The sequence below is a fragment of the Anser cygnoides genome, chromosome 3 (assembly GCF_040182565.1).
Source record: "Anser cygnoides isolate HZ-2024a breed goose chromosome 3, Taihu_goose_T2T_genome, whole genome shotgun sequence".
Lineage (NCBI taxonomy): Eukaryota > Metazoa > Chordata > Aves > Anseriformes > Anatidae > Anser > Anser cygnoides.
In genome coordinates this window covers 1,567,348-1,591,802 of record NC_089875.1, presented here as the reverse complement: position 1 = coordinate 1,591,802, position 24,455 = coordinate 1,567,348, and the positions used below count along the sequence as shown (strand labels likewise).

Sequence of the window (24,455 nt, the reverse complement as noted above, 5' to 3'; positions counted from 1 at the left end):
ATCTCGAGGCCAGCCTACATCTTTACTGGCACCGCTCTCCCTGCCGGAGCATGGCCAAGTTTGTCTCTGCGTCTGGGCTGTTCTGTCTTGTCAGCATGGTTTTTCTGGACAGATAAAGCTCTGCTTATAGCATACTTAAAAGAGAACAGAGGAGTCACCACTTTGATATGCAAAAGGCAACCAATTTTATGTAGATATTGGGGGTTAATTCTGCTCTCACTGAAGCCTTTTGGAAGACTCCCAGTGACTTTACAGAGACTTGAATTACATCCAGCTGCTGCTTTTTTTTTTTCCCCCCTCTCACACAACGTCAGGAATAAATATTTTGCTTCTGAATGGCACTGGGGTGCCCTGTAGCACCGTGCTCTGGGCCCCTTTCCCCTCTGTGCCCGTGGCAAACCGTGCCACTGGAACCGAGCACCGAGATGGGCATAGCCATGCTGGGGAGGTGCCGAAGGGAAGCATGAAGCTGTCAGCTGCACAGCAAGGGCATCGTCAGCTGGTGAACATGCTGCTCTGTGCATTTGAAAGTCTTGGGGTTAAAAAAAATAGATGGTTTAGTTGGCTTGGTGAGATGCTGGGGAACCTGCGTGCTGTTTGCAGTATGCTTGTTGGAGAAAAAGACTTAAAAAGTCATTCTGGAGGTATTTTAAAAATATTTTGGATCTTCTCTATATGTCAGCTCATCGCAAGAACTGTTTCACCAATCAGTGCTTTATACCAAACAGCCAAACCTGCTTTACAGTCAGAGCCTACATACTGAAGGTGCACAAAGCCACAGCAAAACCCATCCCAAACATCCCGTCTTTTCTGCAGTTTGCCATATTGAGGCACTTCATTTGGGAAACGGTGGGCAGGTTTAATGTGAGGGCATGCTAACAACATACCTTTGCTCACGCATCGTCTTCAGTGCAGCTGCCCTTGCCCCAGGAGCACGGGGAGCTCTTAGCCAGGTGAAGGGGAGGAAAACAGGCTTGTGAGCAGCGTCTGCAGGAAAACCAGTTAACAGAAGTGCTGAATTGTAATGAAAGCAGCTTGCAGCATGTAGGAGTGAGAACTGCTGCCGTGCCTAAGGGGACTTGCTTACATGTCGCCCAGGAGCTGCTGTGGAGCCTGGTGTTGTATGTTGTGGGACTTGGAGTGCCTTGAACATCAAGCAGGTGGTCGGGCTCCTTCCTACAGCCCAGCGTGTTCAGGTAGATGGATATACATGTGGTACAGACAGAGGGATATGCACACATCTATGTATGTGCGTGTGGGTACATAAATGTGTATACATACATGCATATATTTGAATACGTGTGCATGTGTATTTATAGATGCTCTGCATATATATTCATATATATATATATACGTGTGTGTTTATATATGCATGTATACATATATACACACGTATGCATATATGCATGCATAGGTATGCATGTATATACACACAGATACATATGTATACATATATACATACGTGGACAAGCTATACTTGTGTATGCATATATATGTTTATATATTCTTAGGCTTATATACACTTTTCTATGCTAAACAAGACAAAAAGAAAGAGAAATCTGTGATGTAGATACATAAAATATAATAAATATGTGCATTTAAGTACTTTTTGAGGTTTTGCATCGATGCAGTTTTACATATGATACAGACCTGAAAATTTTGCACTTTTTCAGATCGCATAGGATAAACCAGATTAGATAATTTTCACAGTGGAAAATTGTTCCAAAGCAAACCAGAGCAATCAATTAGCCTCATGTATGGGCAGATTTAAAGAGACTGCTTCGGTAACACCACCACCAGCTTCCCCAAGAGGATTTCTGCAATGGTGCCATCAGCACATGCTTAGAGATGTCCTTGGAGTGATGGCATCCAGATTGAAGAGTGCTCCTCCAGCCTCGCTGCGCCATTGGGGCTGGTGAGGCAGCCACAGGACTGCATCCAGCGGCACAGCCTCAGAGACATCGCTCACCTCCTTGTGCTGACATGAACGGGCTCCCCACTTGTGAGCACCACGTTTAGGTATGCGTGAACGTTTCAAAATGAGTCATCATTTGCTAATAATCCTATCTCCTAAATGCTTCTAATATGCTGATTATCATATCATTGAAGCATCCAGAGTGATATTAGGAAACATCAGGCTCCTGCCAAAAGAAGCTAAACTGCAGTTTCTGGCTTCAGAGTAAGCCAATTCCAGGTAAAGTGAAACCCCGAGTGAAGCGAAAGAGATTGCCTCCTCCTGCCAAAGGGGTAGAGCAATATTTGTCCTGGTTTCTGCTGGTGGTTATTCGCATGCTGCTTGGAGTGGCTGGTGCGCCACTCCTGCAAGCTTCACTCAAGGGAAAAACATATCCTGATGGGGGGCGGGAGGGGGGGGGGTTGGAAATTAATAATGGTTCTAAAAATCAAATCGTCACCTCACACTTTGGCTGTGCCACCTACATAATGCAGTATGCTGAAAGTTAGCACCCAGCCTGGTTTTCACAGATCTAAACCCAAAACACCAAGCAAGGCTGATGCAAGCAAGTCAGAGCAACAGCAGGTCCTGCTGCAGCCCGTCCCCAGTGGGTCCATGGCACTTTCCCCACCCTACAAACAGAAAGCAGAGGCCACTTGTTGTGGTATCTTAGAGGCTCACATGAGTGGAGGGGAGAAGCTGCTGTTGCTGTTCAGAGGCTTCATCTTGTTAATAGCTATTCAGCACCCAGAATGATGCTGAGCATCTCACTGTACCGCGTGGTGGGCTCCTTCCCCGTGGTACTCAGCATCGTCAGCACGTGCCCAGCTGGTGCAGCAAGCCAGGGGCTCTCGGCTCTGTAGGGCTCAGAAAACTTTCCTTTCCCCTCAGTTCCCAGCAAGGAGGTCTGCTTCATTTGCGGAGCCCTTGCCGTGGGGAAGGAGGAATGCACAGCCCCGCGAAAGCTGTGCAGGATGCTCGCTGCCACAGCCGGAGCCATGGGGAGCAGAGGCCGCCTCTCAATGCTTGTCAGATGCCCTCGTCAAAGGAGGGAGAAAACTAAGTGAAGATGTCGTAAAAGCACACACTAAAGAATGGGCGGAAAGGAGGAAAAAGCACACACACATCTGTAACTGATTTAACTGTATAAATAAATTGTAAGTTCCTTTGGCACTCCCAGCAGAAATAATTAAATGGTGCATTTGGGTTCTAGGACACCATTGACCAGGAATATACATACGTAGATATGAAAGAGAGGGAGACGGAGTGTGTATGTGTATGTCTCTATTCATGACATGTATATATTTGTCCTGATTCATACGTATATCTTTTTTCCCCCCTGTGCAATTGCAAGTTCATTAACATTCATGCAACCGAAAGCAATGCCGAGCAGGGCGAGCTGTGTCTCAAAGGGTGCACGCAGCAAGCTGGGGGTGTGCAGGGAGCCTGGCGCTCTGCTTCATGGGCACACCTTGACAGCTGGAAGGCGACATGATGCGGTTCCCCTGGCACCCCGAGCACACTTGGAGGTACCCCGCTCCTCTCTGCTGCAGCCCATGTGGGCGAGGATGGGCAAGGTGGCTTCTGGCATCCTGAGTCTGGAAAATGTCCTTTCCTCCTCTTAATCCTTGCTGATACCAGGAACCTGCAGCCTGTGTTCAGACAAAGCTCACTGGGCACTTTTCCTAATTATTATCATTATGCCTGATGTTTCTCTGCAAACTAAGAGGAGAATGAAGGCATTGAATGGTCTTGCTAGTTTGTTGGGAGTTTTTTATTCTTTTTAAGCTGAATTCTGTGTAGGTAGTGTTAATACAAAGCCAGAGAGGGATTTGTGGGTTAAGGTGTTAAGCACCATTAAAATGTTTCAATCTCATTGTCTTTCCCGGGCTTCTCAGTTTAGCATTTAGATCATCCAAAGGCACACCCCAGCTATTTGGGGAGGCTAGTAGCACTGCACTGCACTCTCTCTTCTGCTCATTTTACCCCAATTGCTTTCAAAATGTGCATTCGGTTTTAACGTGGACTAGGGATAGAGCAGCTTTGCAGGAGGTTGTGAGGCAAGATGATGCTGGTCTTGAAGGTGGCACTCAGTAAGCTCGTTTAAAGGTTCTTAAGCTGTGATTTGTGCAGCCAAATTGCACTGCAAGTATCTCTGAACTGAACCCTTAGAACCCTCCCACAGCTGTATCTATCCACACTTGAAGCTGGTGCAGCTGGTCCCTGATAGTATGGCTTCAAGACCCTCCAATTCCTCCAGCACTTAAAGCTGTTTGCTTTCCATCTTCTGTTTCCATCTCCCTACCTCCTTCCCACTGGGTGCAGCCCTCCATGTCATCGTCACCAGTCCTGCCCTGAGCATGGGTGCTGGGAGATAACAAATGACCTGATCTTCTGCAGCTCCAGGAAAACAGGCCTCCAGCTTACCTGCATGCAAAGAGAATGGGACAATGCCAGGAGTATGAAAAAGAGGTTCAAAAGTGCTTTTAATTTTCTCACTGATACGGTTTGTGGTCAGCAAGCAGGGACTGGGAGCACCCTCCATACATCATCCCTCTCTCCATGACGCCATTTATCGCAGCACCCCATCCAAACAGAGCAATGTAGGCTCCTGAGGTGGCATTGCCAGAATTCATGCGAATGCCCAACCTTGTATTTCATTTCGTGTTTGTTTTTTTTCATAGGCCGCTGGCAAATCTCATGCTATTCCCTTAGCCTGCTAGGAGCACACGCTCGTATGTATGAGCCATTCTCAGCCAGTTGGAGCCTTTCCACAAGATGGTGCCCAGCCCCGTTGCTCGCAAGCAATGTGTAATTGAAACAGGGCACAGATCCTCCTGGGGAAGGAAAACGTAAGCCAAAAAAACAGGCCGTGATAGTCAGAGATATTTAATATACAAATAAGAAGTTGTTTCATAAATATCTTATAAAAACTCTAATTTACTTCCCAATATTTCAGCAGATTATCTCAACGCAAACAGCAGATGTATTTTGGAGTGATGAGACAAATGTTTAGCAAAATTAAAGTTATTCATGTGCAGTCACACAGGGAATATTTGCATGATATTTTACTAATTGCTCCAAAATCTGACTTGTAGCAAATAAACAAACAGGGGGAAAAAAATAAACCAGCAGAAAGATTAGCCCCAGGCCTTTCTGCTTCTCTTTTTAAGTACTCACAGCCTTTCTTCAACTGCTCAACTTTATTCTCTGGAAGCTTGATGTTATTTCCCAGTGTCCCAATCACTCTTCTCAGGCCATAGTGTTTTTGTTTTTTTTTCTCCTAGTTTTCCCCTGCTAACCGTATTTTTTCCCAATAGCTTGATTTTTTTTATTCCCCTTGAGCCCAAATTTCCAGTCCAGTTTCCAAGCAAAAGTCGCTCATTGCTAGGCTCAAGTCAAGGAGAATGATTTCAAATCGCCAAATTTCCTTAAGCGTTGTGAGGAAAATACTTCGCAATTTTAGCTAACTCAGAGGTAGCCCCAGTTAGGATTAGCAATGCAGAAAAACCCAACACGAAAGGAGTGGAGTCCTCGTAGCGGCCAGGAATTCAGACCAGAGTTACTTCAACCTTCATTGAAGAGTTTCAAGTTACAGCGGCAAGAATCAAGTTGTTGTTGCTGATTGTTATGACATTATTTTATGTCAGGTCTATTTATTTGCCCTCCTGGAAAAAAGAATGTATTTCAAGACGTCAAAATATTTTGTTTGCCTTCATTCAATTGCAAGAGAAGCCTTAGGTGAGGTGGAAGAAATGTACGTTTATCAAATTTTGTTGTGGCATATACAGCTACATATGCATATATATTTCATACTCCCAAATTGAAGGAATGCTGAGGGTGCAAAAAAACAAGCACTGGGAAGTTAGCAAAGGTCAGGAATAAGATTGATACGTCATGTATAGGAACCCCATTGACTGCAGGAGCAAGCGAGCTGCAGCATTGGGGTGACAAGCCCTCGGTGTCACAGAACCACTGCTTTCTGCCCAAGGTGATGGTCTATCTAGCAGCAGTGAGTGCCTTATCAGTCACCGTGGTTGGATATGGGAAGTTTTGGCTTTTTTTTTAATACCTGTTGAGGTGCCCATCAAGCCCTGCTGTCCAGCCTGATGGGCGCCGCACACCTCTTGGCCCATTCGCTGTGGGTTTGCAGCATCCTGCTTCTTGTGCTGGCCACTATTTGCTTCTTGGCCTACACGTTCCTGCAGGTTGTGAGGTGCAGGTGGAAGGGGATGTGGAACTAAATGCATGGATAGGTGCTAAGAAGTCCATAAATAATCAGCTAGCCAAACATCCACAGTGGTCCTTCGTGTACAGTACGTCTATAGGGTCAGTTCCCTTCAAACCTGGCATTTTATTGTTTTAACCTGGCGCAACCAAGGTAACACAAAAGGCAACCAGTGAGTTTTCTGATCCAGCAGGAAAAGCCAAGGGGGAAATGGGGCATCATTGTTATAGTTCTTTTTTTTCTTTAAAGAGGGGTTTTCCATTTCTGAAGTTTACATTTTGAACTCGCTAAAATCTTTCTTGTCCTCTCCCAACTGCAGGTCACCACAGGAATATGTAAAAAGGAAATGTTTTATTTTAACAGAGTTGAACAAAGTACATGAAACACACCCTTACTACTGCATAACAAGGTAAATCGCGGAACCCAACATAACTTTTTTTTTTTTTTTCTTGCAGTCTTTTATTTCCTTGAAAAGTATAATATTCTTTCAGGAAGCACAAATTGTATTGCTGGAAGTAATAGCAATCTCCAAAGAAAGATCCCTTCGGGTTTGTGTCACTCTGTTTTCAGAAAAGCTGCCTTCAGGAGCACGCAGGGCTGCCCTGACTGGGTGGATAGCCTCGGTGCTGTGCTTGTGGCCATGCACGGGTGGCTGTGGGCACTGCCAAAGCCACCGGATTTCTTTGCATCGCAGTTTTCCCGGTGTTTCGGCTCTTAGGGGCAGCCCCTGGTCTCAGGAGAAGCTGTCAGACTCCTGCCCAACCATCCTGCTCTGGGTCCCTCTTCTTCCCTTTCAATATGCACGCGTAACTCCCACGAAAGTAAATAAAAGTTATGTGCACGCATCGAGGGGGAAATGGATCTATTTGTCTTGGCTCGAGACAAGCAGCATCTCCCCAAGGAGCTACTTACGAGGCTATTGAGAAGCCAACAGCAACGCGTGGTGGGCTGTACCTTCCTCCATGTGTGTTGCAGAAATTATTGGCATGTTGCTGATGTTTATGGCGAACAAATAGTTTATTTCTGGGCTAAGAAAGATTCCAGTGTAAATACTCAACTGGCAGCTAGCTGGAAGTTTGCCACTTGTAGTTAAAAGGCCCCTGACCAATGGTGTCAGATTAACATTTCCAAGTTGGACAATGTACAAATGGTGTTCTTGGACTGGAATAGAAATAGATGAAAGTGGTCTACTGCAGTGCAAATAACAAACTGGCAACCAGCTGGTCATTGGAAAGAGAACATACTATGGGAATATGCTTTCTGCAGAAATACTTTATTTTGGAGATAAGCATTAACAATAGGAAGATGAGGCTCGTTTAACGAGAACCATATGGTCTCATCCTGCTTTTATTTCACTCAGTGGCAAAGCTCTGATGGTCTTTCATGGGTGCAGGATGGGGTTTATTACAAAAAATAAGTAATACAAATTCAAGGTAGTTGTTTGAAATTAAAAAGAAACAGGAATGCCTGATGCGCTGTTGCCTTTCAAAAGGTATAAATGGGATATTTTTAATCCACAAAATGACATTGCAGGAGGCAATGACTAAAAGGAAGCAGAATTAAAGGTGTTTGTTGGAAAACAACTCTTTCTGATAAGTCAAGGCAAAGATCCATTCAAGATTGAGTTATCAACCTGTGTGAAACCAATACAGCAACACTTTGAAACTGATAAGTGACTGGGTTTATTCAATAAAAAAGTTTGTGTTTCTGTGCTGAGAAAACAATACCCTGTGATAAGAAGTTTACATGCAGATGATGGCTGCGTCAGGAAAAGGAGGGGCGATGGTCATGTGCTAAAAGCACTGGCTTAGTCTTAAGAAACAACACAATTTATTTTATTAGCAAAATAATTAAAGGTAGCAGAATTTAGTGTCTTTGTTTCAGTGTACTAGCAAAATCATTTGATGCTCCCCAAAAAAAGAAAGAAAGAAAAAAGAAACAGAAGAAGAAAGCCAAGAGAGTTGCAGCCTCAGTGGAAAATCCTGTTTTGGGAACTTTTCAAGGATGTAAAACATTGTCTTGAGTTGTTTACTTTTATGGGTAGGAAGTAAAAAGAAGTAAAGTAAGAGTGGAAATGGCCATTCTTACTACAGTTGCAATGCAAGGTCACAGTAAAAATGATACAACTCAGCATTGCTAACTAACTTTTAGAATTTTTATGTTTTTTTGGTTTGTTAATTTGGTCACAAAAAGACAGCAAAATGGAAGCTCCATTTATTATCAAGAAAAATCAAGATTTGAACATGGAAAAGTGTGCATATCATGTATGCAGAAGCTTACTTCTGCCTTTCGATGTATATACTTGATCCCATTGATTTCCATATGGCTGAAGACAGATTGCAGCAAGCAAGGATATCAGAATTATAGTATATTACGTTTAGATACTTCACATTTCTAACTGCTGGTTTTACTGCCAAAGGTTTTGTATGTTTGTTTTCCCTCTTCCCTTTAAAATATAGCAAATAGTAGAAGCTGAGGGAAATGACGGAGAATCATAATGGTTCAAACGTTCAAATCAGCTGTCTTAGCCTCCTCTTTGCACTTTGAATACCCATTCTCCTTCCCCAGTACTTATTCCTGCATGGTGGCAAGACAGCCTTCAAACATTTATGTGCTTCTTCTGGCCTCCTGATGCCCACTTCGGGCCTCCAGTCTGAAAAAAGCAGCTTTCCCAATCCCTATTTCCACACATCCGAAGTTGTTTCAGGGCAGACCGATGCTGAAGATGATGCCCCACTGGCTGGCCATGCTCGTGATGGATGCAACAACAACTTTTGTATTCCTGACTCAAAGCCACTTCAAATACTGTGCAATTCTCCTGCATGGCTCAGGGCAGGCTGCACGCAGGCAAATCTCACACGGGTTTGGGTGCTGTCATTATCTGGATTCAGCGTTTCCAGTTCTCTAATAAAAGTGAATGAGAGGCAACTCGGGCTCGCCGTCTGTTTATATGAGCAGTATTAACTTGGCAGCATTATCGATAAGCAGCCATGTTCCCCAAGGAGTGGGACCGTGCCGCCGCACCACCAGCTCCCCCAAAACTGGGGAAAAAACACTCAGCCCTCTAATTTTATCCCGCTGACTCCCTCACTTTTCTTCTCCCCAAGCAGCGGGGATAGCTGAAGGAGCCTGTCATCATTTTATTGCTGTTTCTAATAAACACATATGGTGATGCATATAACAATAACAACAGCAAGTTGCTATTGTTCTGCGCACGGCCATATGTGGGCTGTCCAGCGGCTCAGCGCGGCGCTGCCACGAGCAGCTGCATCGTGAGCACTCAGGAATGTCGATAGCCCAGAGAGAAAGGAATGACTTTAAGGGCTCCGAGCCTCACAAATAGTGTGTCTGCTTTACATACCGCTGTTGCTAAAACAAATTCTCGAACGTGGCGTGCCAAAAGCATAGACACGGCGTTAGTCACTGCAGCAGTTTATAAGGTGATTAAATTGTTAACAATTGCGATGGGGTGGCTTAAAAATTAGCTGGGACCCTGCTGGAGGGAGCTTTGCAAACCAAAACAAAATAAATAAATAAATAAATATACATATATAGATATATGTTTGTACTTATATATGTGTGGCTGCTGGTGTGTGTATATTTATACAGTTAGTACCTTTTTTTTAACATCAGAAACTCAGGCACTTGCACATCCAGTACCTCACATAATAAAAACTTCGAGCCCGGCACTAATCCATATTTATTTTATCCCGTTGTGCGAGGTTGAAAGGCACACGATATACCAATACTTTGTTATCCGTTAGCTCCATTTCCCTCCGGCCTCATACGGCTGTGCCGGGGCTGGATGATGCATACTTCAGCGATGCAGAGGCAGCCCAAACGTGATGGTTGGGATGCCTTGTGTACATCTGTGTTTCTCACACTCTTTCAGGCGCTTCTTTTCCTGATGCCATATTTACACAGCAACCTGACTGAAAATGAACAGCCCATCTGTACATCTTCATTTTTCCATGAGCGTGTTTGCGGCAGAGAGAGAGAGAGAGAGAGAGAAAGACTGTGATGGAGAGAAAAGAGACATAAAGCTTAAAAGCAGGCAATATTTTTCAAATTTGGACAAACACAGTCAGGCAACTATATCTTTATTTAAGCACTTGAATAGTTTAACTGATTTTATTTATTTATTTATTTATTTATTTATGGTGAGATGCTGAGTACCTACTGTAAATAAGAGAGAGAGAAAATTGTAAGGGATCCAAAAATCAACTACTTGCATATGTCTCCGAGCATGGAGCTTGGAAGTCTTATTTAAATATCAAAGTGTGAATGGTTTCGGTCCGTGTTTCTAATGCATGACAGGAAGTCCTCGGCGTTACATTCCTGTTGCCTTCACACCCCTCACATGCACACCGTTGCTGCACACAAATTACCTGTATAATGGGACATGATTTTAGCAAGCCGTAAAGCCACAGGGAGGACTCCCAGCGCACCAGGAGGAACCACATCCACACATTCACAGAAACTGTACACCGGATCCGGCCGCCAAGAGCCACAACTGTTTTTGCCCAGTAAACGAAACCACAAACATTTGCGCACTTAAACATCCCAGCAAAAAAGCAAAACCTTTTAGCATCTGCATGACATACTTTTCAATATTGTACACAGTAGCGAGGAAAAAAAAAGGGGGGGGAGGAAGAAAAAAGAACTTGACTTATATTTACTGCAACTTAGGCGAGTTCTCTCCAATGAGTAAAGCCAAAATGCCTGTACCAATCTTCCCTGAAGTAACAAAGGGGCCGATTTCACTCCCCGATAGATGTGTATGGCTCTCATTTCCTCCTGGGAGCGGTGGCAGGACTTCAAAACAAGCCTGCGCCGAGGCCTGATTTTCAGACGTCCCGAGCATCCCTGGTTCCTGTTGACTTGTACGCGATGTGCAGCTTGAGGTTTTGCTCGTTCCTCAGATGAAGCTTTCAAAACTCGTGATGTCTCAGCATGAGTCAGTGTTTTATGTAACCCCAGCTTGCATTCCTCCAAACCCCTCCTGAGCTCAGAGCGCTCCGACAGCCAACCTCAAATTCTTCTTCTTTGCAGCTGACAACGTTGTTCCTCCACCAGCGGCACGAGAGGCTCCTCATGCTGTTCCCGAGGTATTCTGGGGCTCGCCTGGACTTTGGAAGCCTGGAGTGCTGCAGGGACCAAGGCTGGAGGAAAGCTGGGCTGGAGATGGGAGCTCCGGATGGGCCATCCCAATGGGAATGATGGTGGGCTTCCCTGTGCCTGGAGCACAAATGTCCATTTCCAGATTTGCTCTGCTGCTTTTTTTCCCTTCCCTGCAGTGGCATCAGTTTTTTCCATGTCCCTGGTAGGAGAAATAAAATAAAATAAAATAAAATAATGGAAAAGTGTTAGTAAGGGAGGGCAATAACATGGTGGGTCCTGCTGGCTGTCAGTCCTCCACAAGCACCTCAGGTGGCAGCTTTGTTTCACAGCCCAGCTCACAACGCTGAAGGCAGCATCCGGAGGGATGCAAAATCTTCACCTGTGATGCTTCCTCTGGCAGCTTCCCATGCCCGTTTTTGTGGGGTGTCCTCACTGGCCAGACAAGTCCTCCTCAGTCTATGGGCACCATGCTGTCTCTCTGCATCAATCACAGGAAAAAATCAAGTAAAGGGATTGCCTCCCAGGGCAAGGTGCCATAACCAACATTGAGGGGATTTTGTACCAACCATGGCATGGTGTAACCTAAAACAGCTCTTTTTTTTTTTTTTTTTTTTTTTTTTTCCAAAAAAATAAAGCACTAGTTGACTGGGGCGACTGGCTTGCAGACATTGAGTTGGAGACATTGCCACATTGGAAATGTTTTAAGAAATGGAAGAGCAGAGTGTGAGGAAACACTGGGATGCTCGATGCAGCCAGTGAGAAGCGGGTGGGAGGGATGCAGAAGCCATGGGGATGGCTGAGGCACTGCCCCCTGGGGCTGGTCCTGCCTTCTGCCTTTGCAAGGAGTCAGCACATCCAAACAAAAGGAAGAGCTCAGAAACACATTTTGGGGTATTTTTCAGGTATTGCTGTCTTCTCATTGTTGTTCAAATGGCTGATTGCTTGTCAAGTGGATGTGCTATGTCAAATTCTGTCCCTAGAAAGATTAAGAAAATACATCACCAAATGATTTTCTAAAATAAGCGTCACTCCTCTGTCTTACCATTTTTAATCCCGTGTCTTTCGGTCAGTATGTGCATGGATAGGCACTCACTGGCAAAAATACCTCCTGAGGATAAAGTGGTTCCAGACAAGAAACGTCTCAGAGGCAGAAGGAACATGAAGAGCAGGCAGAGGAAAACCCACACCCCGTGAGCTGATGCAAGTGCAGCCCAGTAGCACCAAACCAAACAGCCATCTGATGCTCTGGGTGCTGCGACTGTGCCAGCACGGCACAGACCTCGGGTATGGAAACCTGCTCACAGCAAAACAACAGGATATGGCTTTTACTTGTTGGAAATCATCTTCCTGGGATCACCCCTGGCTGCAAAGCTGGTCCTGGAAGTCAAGCGGACCTGGTGGCCTCTTCACTTCAGATGCAGCTATTGCTTTCAAAGGAAACACTGACATTAGTTATCTCAAAGTGCATACATTTTTAAATATGTAGGGTCACAGCCAAGTTTTATCATCATGGTGATTGTATAAAGCAAAGAGCATGAACCACACCATTGGGATCCGGCTGTTGCTCCCTGGCCATCAAGAGGACCAGCAGCTTTCCCACGCAGGGGGTGTGTGCACCCCAGTTCCTCCAGGAAAGAGCTGTGTTCACAGATTTTTCCCACCTATATCAGTTGGCCATATAAAAGATGTAACCTCTCCATATGTGCATTGCCCAGTTGGTACTAATATGTAGCATTTCCACCTGCCTCCTGCCTAGCCAGGAGCTAAGGGGTTCACCACAGTTTTTTCCTGGGGAATTTGGGCAATTTGCAGATTTCTTTGCCTATAATCTGCTTTGGCTTTTTTTCACTGTGAATCTCAGACCCAACCCCCTGAGACGTGGTTATGTATCTTTCGTCACGATTATAAAAGAGAACAAAACAAATAGAAACACAATAAGGCTCTTCTTTGTGTTTGTACTTCCTTAAAACTTCCTATCGACACTTCCTAATGGTGTTTGTGACTACCCTCTAGCTCAGTGCGTTAATAGACCTGAATTAATTTATTGATGCTAGCTGGAAAAAAAAAAAAAAAAAAAAAAAAGAATGAATCCCCTCAGGATACAAGGTATGTCATGAACTTCCCGAAGTTATTTGCAAATGTTTCTGCCAGTATCAATAAATCCCTCAAATTTCAGGATAGGCTACATTAATTACGGGATGGCATTATGTGTTTAAAGGTTGCTGAAAGCTATATCTGCGATCAGTCATGTTGTAACTGTATGTTCACGTGAACTATTTATTATTTTAATACGTAGGCATACATGCGAGCAGCAATAGCATCCATGATGTTTTAATAGGCTTTTATTAGTCGTACTCTCCTTGTAATCTTGTTTTACAGTATGTGCGCTCAATGTGTTTGTGTCTATGCTCTTCATGCACACATCGCAGGATGCCAAAACATCATTCTGCTTCCTTGTTTCCAACCACTTAGTCAGGCACTTGAATGCTTTCCAAATCTTGTTAAAAACCAGAAATAGCACTATCACTTCTTATTCTTGTTGGGCTGAGCAGAAGGGGGCAGATGGAGAGGGGCCGGTGAAAGCAGCGACGGGGTAGAGGGGAGGCTGCGGGGCTGGGAGGTGAGGGGGTCACGGTGGGTGAGGTGGGAAGTCCTTCAGTGTGCCCATGTCCAGACATGTTGAGGGGATTCATGCTGCCTTGCTGCGAAAATCAGGGCTCGGGGTCTGCTGCCTGGGAGGGAGAAGTGCTGCAAGGTGTTCCTTGTGCAGGTGCTCCGATGTCAGGGCTTTGTGAACCAGAAGCTCCCTGCCCCAAAATGACAGGGTGTGCGTCTGAGCTGAAGTGGATTAGTTATATTTAGATTTTAAGCAGCATCCTGTTTTCTTTTTTTTCTTTTTTTTTTTTCTTTTTTTTTTCTTTTTTTTTTTTTTCTTTCTTCCCCCAGGAAAATGTGAGGTAACATTCAAATAAAGTGCCTTTTTTTTTCTTATTTTTTTTTTTCTACAACCTTTTTTCTGAAACTAAACTGACCAGAGAGACTCAACCTAATTCAATAAATGCTATGAATATGCATTTCTGGTGAGGAAAAAAATTGCTTCTGATAATATTCTAATTATTTCAGTGAGGTACAGTCTTCATGGGATCGTGTAATACTGCTGTTCTTGGTTTCTTCAGAGCATGTACCCACTGCTTTGACTTCTTTTTACTGCTTAGATTAGATACTTTCTGGCCTGTATGCAATGAAATATCAACATTGGTTGAAGTTTGGAAGTAGTGCTGTAGTACAAAAAGAGCAATATTCATGAGCATTAATTAACTGGATGCTCACTGCCAGCAAAGGGTTGTTTCCCACGGATTGCTCTCGCAGATGTGGAGTCTCTGATGTCTACCAATGCTGAGCCCATACCACAACCATTTGCATCACGGGAGGTCACCAGATGGGTCTTGCTTTTCTTCCCTGCTTCCATGAGGTGGGAACACCTTTCCAGACTGATTGCAACGGGCCGACGGGTTTCGAGGCTTGTGCACCCACACAGCCATCCATACACACAGAGATAAAAGCCAGCCCCCATAGCCTGAAGAAACCCAGATAAAAATAATGTTGCCTTAGGAAGCTTATGCTATGCATGAGTAAGATGTGACACCGGGGACCGATTAGATTGCAAGGCTTCTACCGCCCGCGACGGTTCAGCATTTCAGATTCAATTAAAGAACTTGCTGAGGAGTCATGGCACAGCCCGGGCTGGCTATCCGTGCTACATCATAGATTAATTCGTGGTCAGCAATAAAGCTAGTTGAACAGCATTTATCAGATTGTTTATTTGGCATACCCTGCAACGCTCGGAATAACTTATTCTACAATTTTTTTTTCCTCCCAGCTGTTTGCCCAGATGACAGGCTAGATGCAGGGCTCACTAATATAATTATCAAAAGCAGTCCTTTGATGAATCTTAGGAAAATGCTTGCGATACAGCACCAGGTTTCTCGGCAGAGCTGCTTCAAGCAGCCACGTAGCTGGGAGCACACGGTGATGTGCTGAGACTTCTGCTCTAGCCCTGGGGCTGCAGAGGGGGCAAGAAATTGCAGCGTTTTTTACCTTGCTGAGGGTAAGGCTGGCTCCATGTAACGGGCTGGGCCTTCTGGCTGTGCCAAAAGCCAAGGATGTTTGTGAAGCAGCAAGCTTTTCTTCCCATTATCAGCCTGTGCTTGGTGCAGCAAGGATGGAGGACCTGCCATGCAGGCTCATTTTAAATTGCAATTTTGAAATGCGGTGGTGACTTTTTTTTTCTTTTTTCTTTTTTTTTTTTTTTTTCAGAAGAGCAATGACCCCATTTAGCTCAAGAATGATGCACTCTTAGAAAGTGAAATGTATATGGTAATAGCGATGGTGGGGGAAAGTCTCTCTTTCATAAGAAAACCTGATACATAAACACACAATGCAGCACAGGGCACAGCTTCGTTTCACGCATGAGAAGTTTGTGCGAATGAAGAAAAGTCCAGGTTTTTCTCCTAGCCCCAAAGAAACATAATCCAGAGTTTATATCAGATGGTTTATGGGAGTTTATTGGAATATCCAACAGGGTTCATGTAGTGTGTCATAAGGTAAAGCCTGTTCATTGGTGATTTACAAGCAATGTGTGCCGGTGTTACTGTAATTTATAGACCACAGATGGTCAGGGGGTGCCCCTGCTGACTTGGAGCTGAATAAGAAGCTGAGCCCTGCGTGTCATCTGCTGCGGGTACCTCCGGCTCACTTCCCCAAATTAGCCCTGATGGAGAGCTGCCTCCCAACCTGGAGGGTCCCGAGTCCTCTGCCGAGAGACTACAGATGATTAAGGGTGGGGGAAAACAAAGCACCAAACCAAACCAAACAACCAACAACAAAAAAAAGCATTTTGGAACAGCACTGGAGGAGAATTGCTTTTTACGATAATAACTTCCCTTACCCAGGGTTCATACTTCACTTGATGGGTTTTTGTCACCTGTCGTATGGAGAAGGGAGAATGTCAACCCCTCTTCCCCCCTTCATAATCTGTTCGAAGAGAAACATTTCCTCTCCCCAGATTTATATATATTCATAAATCTCCCTTATAATGGCCTCTAAGATAGCTCCCGTCTTTGTTCTCGTGATTTTACCCTTTTATATAATTACTTGTAAGACTTTCTTGCACCAAGTTTACCCACGCCTTTGTGTCTTCAAACCTCATTAAATAATTGCCTCGTTACTAGAGCACCTCGTGCTGCTTGCATGGGGCATTGGCTCTCCGTGGAGGCAGGAGGCAGAGGGAGGCCGGGGTTCGCAGCACATCCAGCCCAAACCCCCAGCAGTTATTGTTTTCAGTGGAATTGGGCCCCTTTCAGTTTTCATTCCTCCAGCTGACAAGGCTCATCGCACCGCCCTGTGTTTCTCCCTGACACGCTTTGCCTTGCCGCGTGTGGCCTTGTCCTGCCCGCAGAAATGCCACGGAGGCGGCGGGCAGGACATGGCAGCCTTCGGAGGACGTGTGGGATCCGGCCCTGGCTGGGGCCGCCTGCCGCTGCAAGGTCATGCGTCTTAAAGGGCATCGATTATGTTTTGTTAAAATGGGCTCTGAACTGGGCTGACCCCTTGCTGGGAGGATGGTTCCAGATTTTTTTCTGCACTTGCCACCTGTTGCCAAACACAGCGGCGAATACCTCTGTGTAAACCCATGTCCCAGCTCAAAAACAAGTGGCTTCTTTTTTTTTATTATTATTATTTTATTTCCCAGAGATCAAAGACATAAGAGAATTTGGTGCCTTCTTTAGTTAATAAAAAGAAAAAAAAAAAAAGAAAAAAAAGGAAAACATTTTTTTTTTCTTATCAAGAGGAAAAAAAAAAAAACACCCTAAAGACAAAAGAACCAGAAGGGGAGCTGTAATGGAAATAAAATTGACAGCCTCTCAAAACTCAGGTGGCACTTTCCTTTTCCAGTTAATTACAGTTTTAATTACATGGCTTCTTGTGACTCCTTGATACCTAATAAACTAGACTCTGTGGGAAGGCAAAGTTAAGTTTTGCTTGAACTGCAGGTGTAAGGCTCAGCATGAAACATAAATCAACTTCTTAAACATGTTCCCAGGGTGTGTTCAGGCTTTTTCTTCCTATTTGCTTGTAAAAATCACATCTTTTCACCATTGTTGGTAAAAAAAAAAAATGATTGGAGCTACAACACCGCAAGTATTAGCTTTGTGTCTTTGATTGTAAAAGTCCCTTTTTAGTAGGGAAAAATGGCTTTTTTTTTTTTTTTTTTTTCTTCAATCTGATAATTTTTAAAGGAATGATACATTACCTGCATAGACCCTCTCTCATTATTGAGTTCTTCATGGAGGTATTTAACATAGGAGGAGAAACTACATTAGCAGCATGAAAGCAAAGGTAGATGGGGCTGTGGAAAATAAGACATTCAGCCCACAGGAGCTGCCTCCTCTGAAGGTTTTGAGCAGAGAGAGCTCTGGTTTGCTCTGTGTGTGTGCTGCCCTGGAAATCTGTGCCCAAGGTAGGCCCAAGTGCAGCGCCGTGTGTTACGCGGGAGCAGGTCCTGTGCTGATGGCCTGCTGCAGCCCAAAGGTGGAGACAAACATGGTCCTGAAGCTCCACCGGCCTCAGTCATGGGACAGCTGGTGGGGCCACAGGTTGCCTGCGGTCCTCAGCGCCAGCTCCTCGTGGCATGGGCTTGTGTGCCAGCATCAGGCCACAGCCCAGCCTGCTTAAACACCAGTCCGAGCTCCCAAAACTAAATGGGGAAGCCAAGAAAAAAGAAAAGCAAAAAAAAAAAAAAGCCCCAAACCCTGCAGCCAATCGAGAGTTTGCAAGAGGGGAGAAAGAAGAATTCCGCCTGCCTTCCTGACGAAATAGAGCGTCTCACCGTCTTTTTCAATTAGTTTTGGTTTTATTTTTGAAACTGCACAGAGACGCAATTGCGGAGGGGCTTTTTCGGTTTTGTTTTTTTTTCCTCTTGCCACCCCCATAGTTTTTCCAGAGTGGGAAAGGCAGGGCAGAGTTAAGGGAGTTAGGGAAAGGAAAGAGAGTGGGGAAGGAGAGAAACAGGAGTGTAAAAGAGAAAAGAAGCCATAAAATCCCCAGACACGAGTGCCTCTCATTCTAGCACTCCAAGTGGCATGGAGAGCGAGAACAAAGAGGAAAAAAAAAATCAAATATCTAAAATGTTTTGATTCACAACAATGAAATGAAGCAAAAGTTTCCAGCTGAAGCAGAGTACGCATTTTGTGTGCTTTGCAGTGCTTTCTGTGAAAGTTTTCAGACAAGGAGAAGGAAACAAGTGTGGGTGTCAGGGTAAGGGCACCAGTTTCCCTCCGTACTGGGCTGCCTGTCCCTGTCCCTAGGGATGCAGAGCCCAGAGGTTTGTTGGGAGTGCCACCCAAACACAACAGAAGGCCAAGTGAAGAGAGCTTCATGACTGAGAAAGTGCTCTAAGACGCATCCTCCAGTGAGCGCATCCCTGCAGCACGTGCCGGTACCCGCCGGCTCTGCAGAGGGGAGCCTAGCAAGCATCAAACCATACGCCTCTGAAGCATATGGCAATGTGGTCTGAAGTCTTGCAAGGCAGCTCTGACTTGGAAAAGGCTGAAAAGTTTTCAGCCGGGGTTTTATGGTCTGCTGAAACACAAATGACCGTTTTTCATCCAAGAGAGAAAGTTTATCTGGGGGAAGGCGAGCGAGAGGCAGCCACCCTCAGCCAGAGCCGCCCGGTCCCTGCTCCTCCGCCGCGGTAGCGTGGGGAGCGTATTTCTTCCCAAGTTGTCGGCAAGCTGTGTTTTAATAATGGCATAATAGATAGTGCATGAAGGAGCATTAGCCGCAAAAATGATCCTGGTGGGAAGGCAGCTTGGAAGAGGTTTCCCTTCTAAACTTGACACCAGTGCTGGGAACCCTGCACATCTGCACAAGCCTGCCCAAGGACAGAAAGGATCAGGCGAGCAGTGTACAGTGTGAAGAAGCAACACTGGCTTGCAGCAAAAACTGGGAAGATCCAAAAGGCATTGAAAAAAAAATGGCTTGGGGAAAAAAAAAAAAAAAAGATCCATTAGCTCAATGTGTTTTACTTACCTGCACAGTTTTATGGCTAAGTGCAAGGTGAAATGCTACGTGCCAGGCATCACAGCTTTCTTTGGAGTCACCTGGTTGTTGTTGTTTTTCTTCTAGATTGTGCTCCTGGCATCTCGGAATTAGGAAGAGAAACAGCTTCCAGGATAACGTAAAAGAATTCTGACCCAACTGGTGCAGGCAAAGAAATTTCCTAAAAATTGAAAACCCAAGGAGGAATAGCACACCCCAAAGCCCAAAAGCCCTGCCTTTAGGAACTCCTTTAATCCCATGGCTTTGGAGAGGACTTGGTGGCTCATGAAGATCTCACCTCAGGGCCAGAAGAAATCTAGGCTGGAGGAGGTGTCACAGCGATGGCGAAATGCTCTGCAGGACAGTCACATACCCAGCCAGAGAGGACTGCAAGAAGAGCAGACCCTCCCCAAGTGTTCCTATCCACAGTATGCTCTGTAGATCTCCTGGGATCTATTATTTCCTGGTTAAACAAGTACCTCCATTGTTTTAACCAGCTCAGCTTGTTTTTAAGCTGGTCCCTCACAAACTCAGCCCAAGTTCACCTGAACGATCCTGGTTTTTAACTTGTAGGGAGAAGGCAACTTAAGATTTACTGGATAGCGATGGTGAGCCTAATGTAATAAACGTCTGACCCTTCTGATGTGTATGGGCTACTGTATTATAAATATTTAATAAGTTATATGGAAAGAACTATAGGGGTTACAGAAATCATATTAAAGCAACTAAGTAAATACAAAGAAGGTTAAAGTGTCTAACTCTATATGGTATAAAGGCTAAAGCAAACCAGATCTCTTTCTAGATACTTTTTCCATGTACAGCAGTAACTGGGCTGCACAAAAATAAGGCAAGTATTTAAAGACAGGAAAAAAAAAAAAAAAGGAAGGAAAAAAGAGAGAGAGAGAGATCTAAAGCATTTGGTTGGCATTGATAGCAATCATTTCAAAAAGCCCTGGAACATTTAAAGAGAATTAGAAGGGATTTTGCTGGAATCAAAGGGGGAGCACTTTCCAGGTCTGGGTACGTATTTGAGTATCTACAAGCTGACTACATCAGAACGAGCAGAACAGCCTTGATCATCCAGGACTTTAAAATCAGAAGAAAAAGGGTTTCCTGTTTGGGCTCTTTTTTCTCACTCACACATCTCATGGCTTTCATTCTTCTGCCTGCTCGATGGTAAAGTAACATTTATTTTGGCACGGAGGCTTGCAGAGCGCTTTGAAAGGCCCGCCGGGTCGAGCAGCTACAACACACAGCGAGCCCGCCGGGGTGAGCAAACCTGGAAATATTTAGGTTTACCTTGGGAATCACTCTGGGGGGCTTTTTATTATTTTTTTTTTGTCCTAACCTAGGTTTTGTTTTTTAAAGAAGAAGTGGATACCTCCCTGTGTGGCTGCAATATCCGCCGGGATGCAGACACGCTGCTGGCTTGCTGCCTCGCCAGCCCGCCATTCCCACTGTGATGCCAGCCCCATCACCAGCTTTCTGCCACACTGGCCAAAATCCTTCCTGGCATTTGAGCAGAATTTTGCTGGTGCAGTTGAGTCACCCTCAGTGTCACCAGCGGGGAGAGGGCAACCAAGCCCACCAAGAGGGCTGCCCTCTCCTCCACTGGGGAGCTGGGATGGTGCCCACGCAACAGGGTGCTCTGCTCAAGAGCCCTTTGCCCCGGGCATGTTTCTATTTGGAAAAAAAAAAAAAAAAAAAAAAACCAAAAAAAAAAAAAAAAACAAGGCTATGGAGGGGAGTGAAGCAAGATGTTCAAACCAGCTGGAGGTCCCACCGCTGCCAAGAGGGGCATCTCCTCCCTGTGATCCCCCAGTGGGGTGGAAGAGCTCACCGGGCTCCTAGGAACCAGATTGCCTTGGAAAGCTTGCTAAAAATTCCCATTTTTATTATTATTATCATTTTTTTCCTATATTTTTTTTCCCCTGGGAAAGGCAATGGGCTTGGCCGGCAGGAGGTCCAGGAGCAAGCAGGGGAGAGGGGACGGTGGCAGAGGACAGCAGGAGGCAGAGCCTCCCGTCCGGCCAGGGCTCGCATTGGTGCAGCTTCTCTCCACCGGCCCCCACCTCGCTCCTCCCACCGCCAGCAATGCAGGGGATGGAGGAGATCAATCACGGGTGGGGAGAATTCATTGCAATGGGTTCACGTCTTTGTTTTTCCCTTAAGCCCCAACATATGTTAGATATAGAAATTTTAAGGCTGAAAGTGTGCGGAGAGCGCAAAGCAGACGTACGGCAGATCCAACAAGAAAACGCAAAAACGAGTAGGCATTGCACTCATCCCCCCCTTTCTACTGTCTCTGTGCTGTCAAGTTTAGTGAACAAGCCTACAAGAGACTTTGCGCAAGGAAAACCTGAGCTGGTTTTTAGGTCTGGGAATGCATTTTCTTATAATTTCTTCTAATGATGTTTATAGGCACAGGATACACAACACCCAGGAAATTTACCTTTGAATCACGTTGTGGATTCCCACCGTGATCCATGGTAGAGGTGACATTCCTGCATGGGCTCTGGTGGGGCTGGGGGTAGCATCAGTGAGCAGTTGAAAGTTGGGGGCTTTGTTGTGGCTTTGGGGGCATCAGTGTTGCAGTTTCCCTGCCCATGATCCCATGAGGATGTTTCATCCCTGCTGTGCAGACCAGAAGCGAGGTTTATTGAGAAGGAGGGTGGGAAAAGTCACCTCCCGTGCTGGCAAACAACAGTCAGTGCAAAGACAGCTGTGATTCACCTATTAAAATATGCACTTTTTTCACTGATGACCTTTTTCTTTGTCTTTTTGCAGTACTTTTCCCTGCTACAGCTATCATCCTAAATAACACCAGCCCATCGTGCTACTACCAGCGGCAGAGGCTTTACAGTGCAATGGAGAACTATTCTGAAGGTACAAATCACTTGACCTAAGGAATCTCCCTGGAGTGTCAGTGCTATGCGCTGCATTTTCACTCTGCTAAAGCCTTTATTTAGCACATGCTAAAGAACATTTAACATTTAAAGATCCCCTCTGCACATCCTCCAAATGTCTCCATCCTTTGCTTTTAGATTAATATGTCTTCTGTGAAAACGAGGTAATTGATTGCAGAGCCATATTGTTTACAAATGAAGTGTTGTTCATGTATTGACCTTTCATTTCTATAGCTCAATACTAGTTCTTGTACAGTGCTTGTAATTAGTGAAATAGTAACAGAATTGGAAGAAAGATGTGGGGGAAGGATCTTATGTGGGTGTTGTTAATGAGAAGAAACTTTAAGATGAGTTACACATTTAAAACTGCAAAACTTCATGTTTGGCCAGCTTCTAGGTCCCAAATCTCTGTTTGGGAAGGAAAAAGAATATCCATCTGCTCTCAAGGAATCAAGGGGAATCACAGGGGATGGGGCTGATCGCTAGGCACAAGTGTGTGCCTGCCCTTCACCCCATCCTGCAGCCCTTCTGCGCCACAGGACTCGGGGCAGCCCAGCCACCCTGGGGAGCAAGGGGCAAAACCCATGTTAATGTTTCAGGATAACCAGCACCAGCAAAGGCAGGGGACTCGGGCATGTATGGAAATAAAGGTCCCCAAACCGGTGTATATGGAGCAATGGATGCTGCCATCAGATGCTCTCTCATGAGAGCCACTCGCAGGCTTGGAAAAACTTGGGATTTTGAGAATAAACAGGAAAATCTATCCTTCTGTGAGTCTGATGCAGTCCTTGTGTGAAGGCCACGGCCTGTTTGCATCTGGTTTAGTGTGGCCTGTTTGCATCTGGTTTAGTCACTCTTCAATGAGTGACTGCTTCCAGTGAATGTGCTCTTCCCAAATTTCTGTGTGGAGGAGGCATAGGGGGGGCAGCCTCTGACCCTGCCTGGGGAACGTGGCTGCTCCAGGGGAGAGACACTCACTGTACGCAGGCAACATAAACCATGGCGATGGTTTAATTGCTACTAATGCAAACAGACAAACAAACAAACAAATCTAAATTTGGCTGGACCTTGTGCTTTTATTAAAACACCAAGCAGGCAGAACAGGCAGAACTGACCGGAATTTGAGCCCTCTGCTTTTTCCCTGGGAGGGTGAAGGAGGGCTTCCCAATGGGACTTCAAACCCAGGAACATAAATATCTGAAAGAGAAAGCAAATAATTCAGTATCTCAGTAACAAAGATGTTAGTTAATAGCCTTACAGCTATAAAGGAACTATTGCAACTGTAGAAGAGGTTTTATTGTATGTATTACTATTAATGCAACAGAAATGTATTAGGAATGTCTGTCATTGCAAATCTGGAGAAAATTATGAGGCTTGGATAAGGTCATAGAGGAAAAACAGAGGAAAATAATAGATATAAGGCTGTGGAGGTGTTTCCAGCATCCTATGGATGTGGACAAATAGGACATGGCATTCTTCAGAGCGTCTCTTTCAGAGAAGATTTTTGTCCCAGTAGACATGGGCTCAAGTGCAACATCCACTGAACCTACAAAAAATTACAAAACAAAAAACAAATCAGCAACCTTCACTGTTCTTTAGGGAATGCTTTGGTGGCTGCATTATTTGCAGCACACACTGCAACTGAGATATCTCCACTTCCATCTTCTTGCTAAGGGGCCAGTCCCATTCCTCTCAAACAACTGGCATCCTCTGGCCCCACAGAAATGCCAGCAGTGATGCTCTGGTCTTACTGAACAGCCATTCTTATTAAATGACACTGCAAGGAGCAAAATTTCAACTCAGCAGAAACAATTGCACTATTTATGGTTGATCTTCCTTGCAAGCTAAATTGTATGTGTAGGGCACACAGCAAGTGTATAATGCTGCAAGAGGTGGCAGCAAGCTCAGCACTCCCAGTGCTGATCCCCCTCTTATGGGATGTCCCCATGACTGCACAGAAAAGTCCCTGAAGGGGTCCTGGCCATCCCAAAGGACCAGCTTTTAGCCTTCTGCACACATTCATCATGACCAAAACAAGGAGACCGGGGAGCTGCCGCTTGAGCACAAAGTCCCCCATACATGCGGGCGGCTGGGCTGCAAGGGGCACACAGACCCTCAGAAGTAGAGCCAACAGGGAGCACGCTGG

The 24,455-nt window shown here is 45.2% G+C and overlaps 2 long non-coding RNA genes across 3 annotated transcripts in view; one reads left to right on the top strand and one right to left on the bottom strand.

Annotated features, from left to right (window-relative positions):
- Positions 1 to 264: 264 nt before the first annotated feature.
- On the top strand, positions 265 to 23,782 carry LOC136790584 (uncharacterized). Of its 2 annotated transcripts, XR_010830798.1 has the most exons (5): positions 265 to 2,019; positions 6,502 to 6,591; positions 11,235 to 11,404; positions 19,491 to 20,011; positions 22,191 to 23,782. It is a non-coding gene; the product is annotated as an uncharacterized lncRNA (long non-coding RNA). The 2 variants fall into 2 exon arrangements; XR_010830799.1 differs by lacking the exons at positions 19,491 to 20,011; positions 22,191 to 23,782 and adding an exon at positions 12,374 to 15,184.
- The window catches only part of LOC106044703 (uncharacterized), a 54,005-nt gene continuing 53,274 nt past the window's right edge, over positions 23,725 to 24,455 (bottom strand). The window contains exon 10 of the long non-coding RNA XR_010830796.1: positions 23,725 to 23,855. This is a non-coding gene — a long non-coding RNA (uncharacterized lncRNA). The remainder of the gene's footprint in view (positions 23,856 to 24,455) is intronic.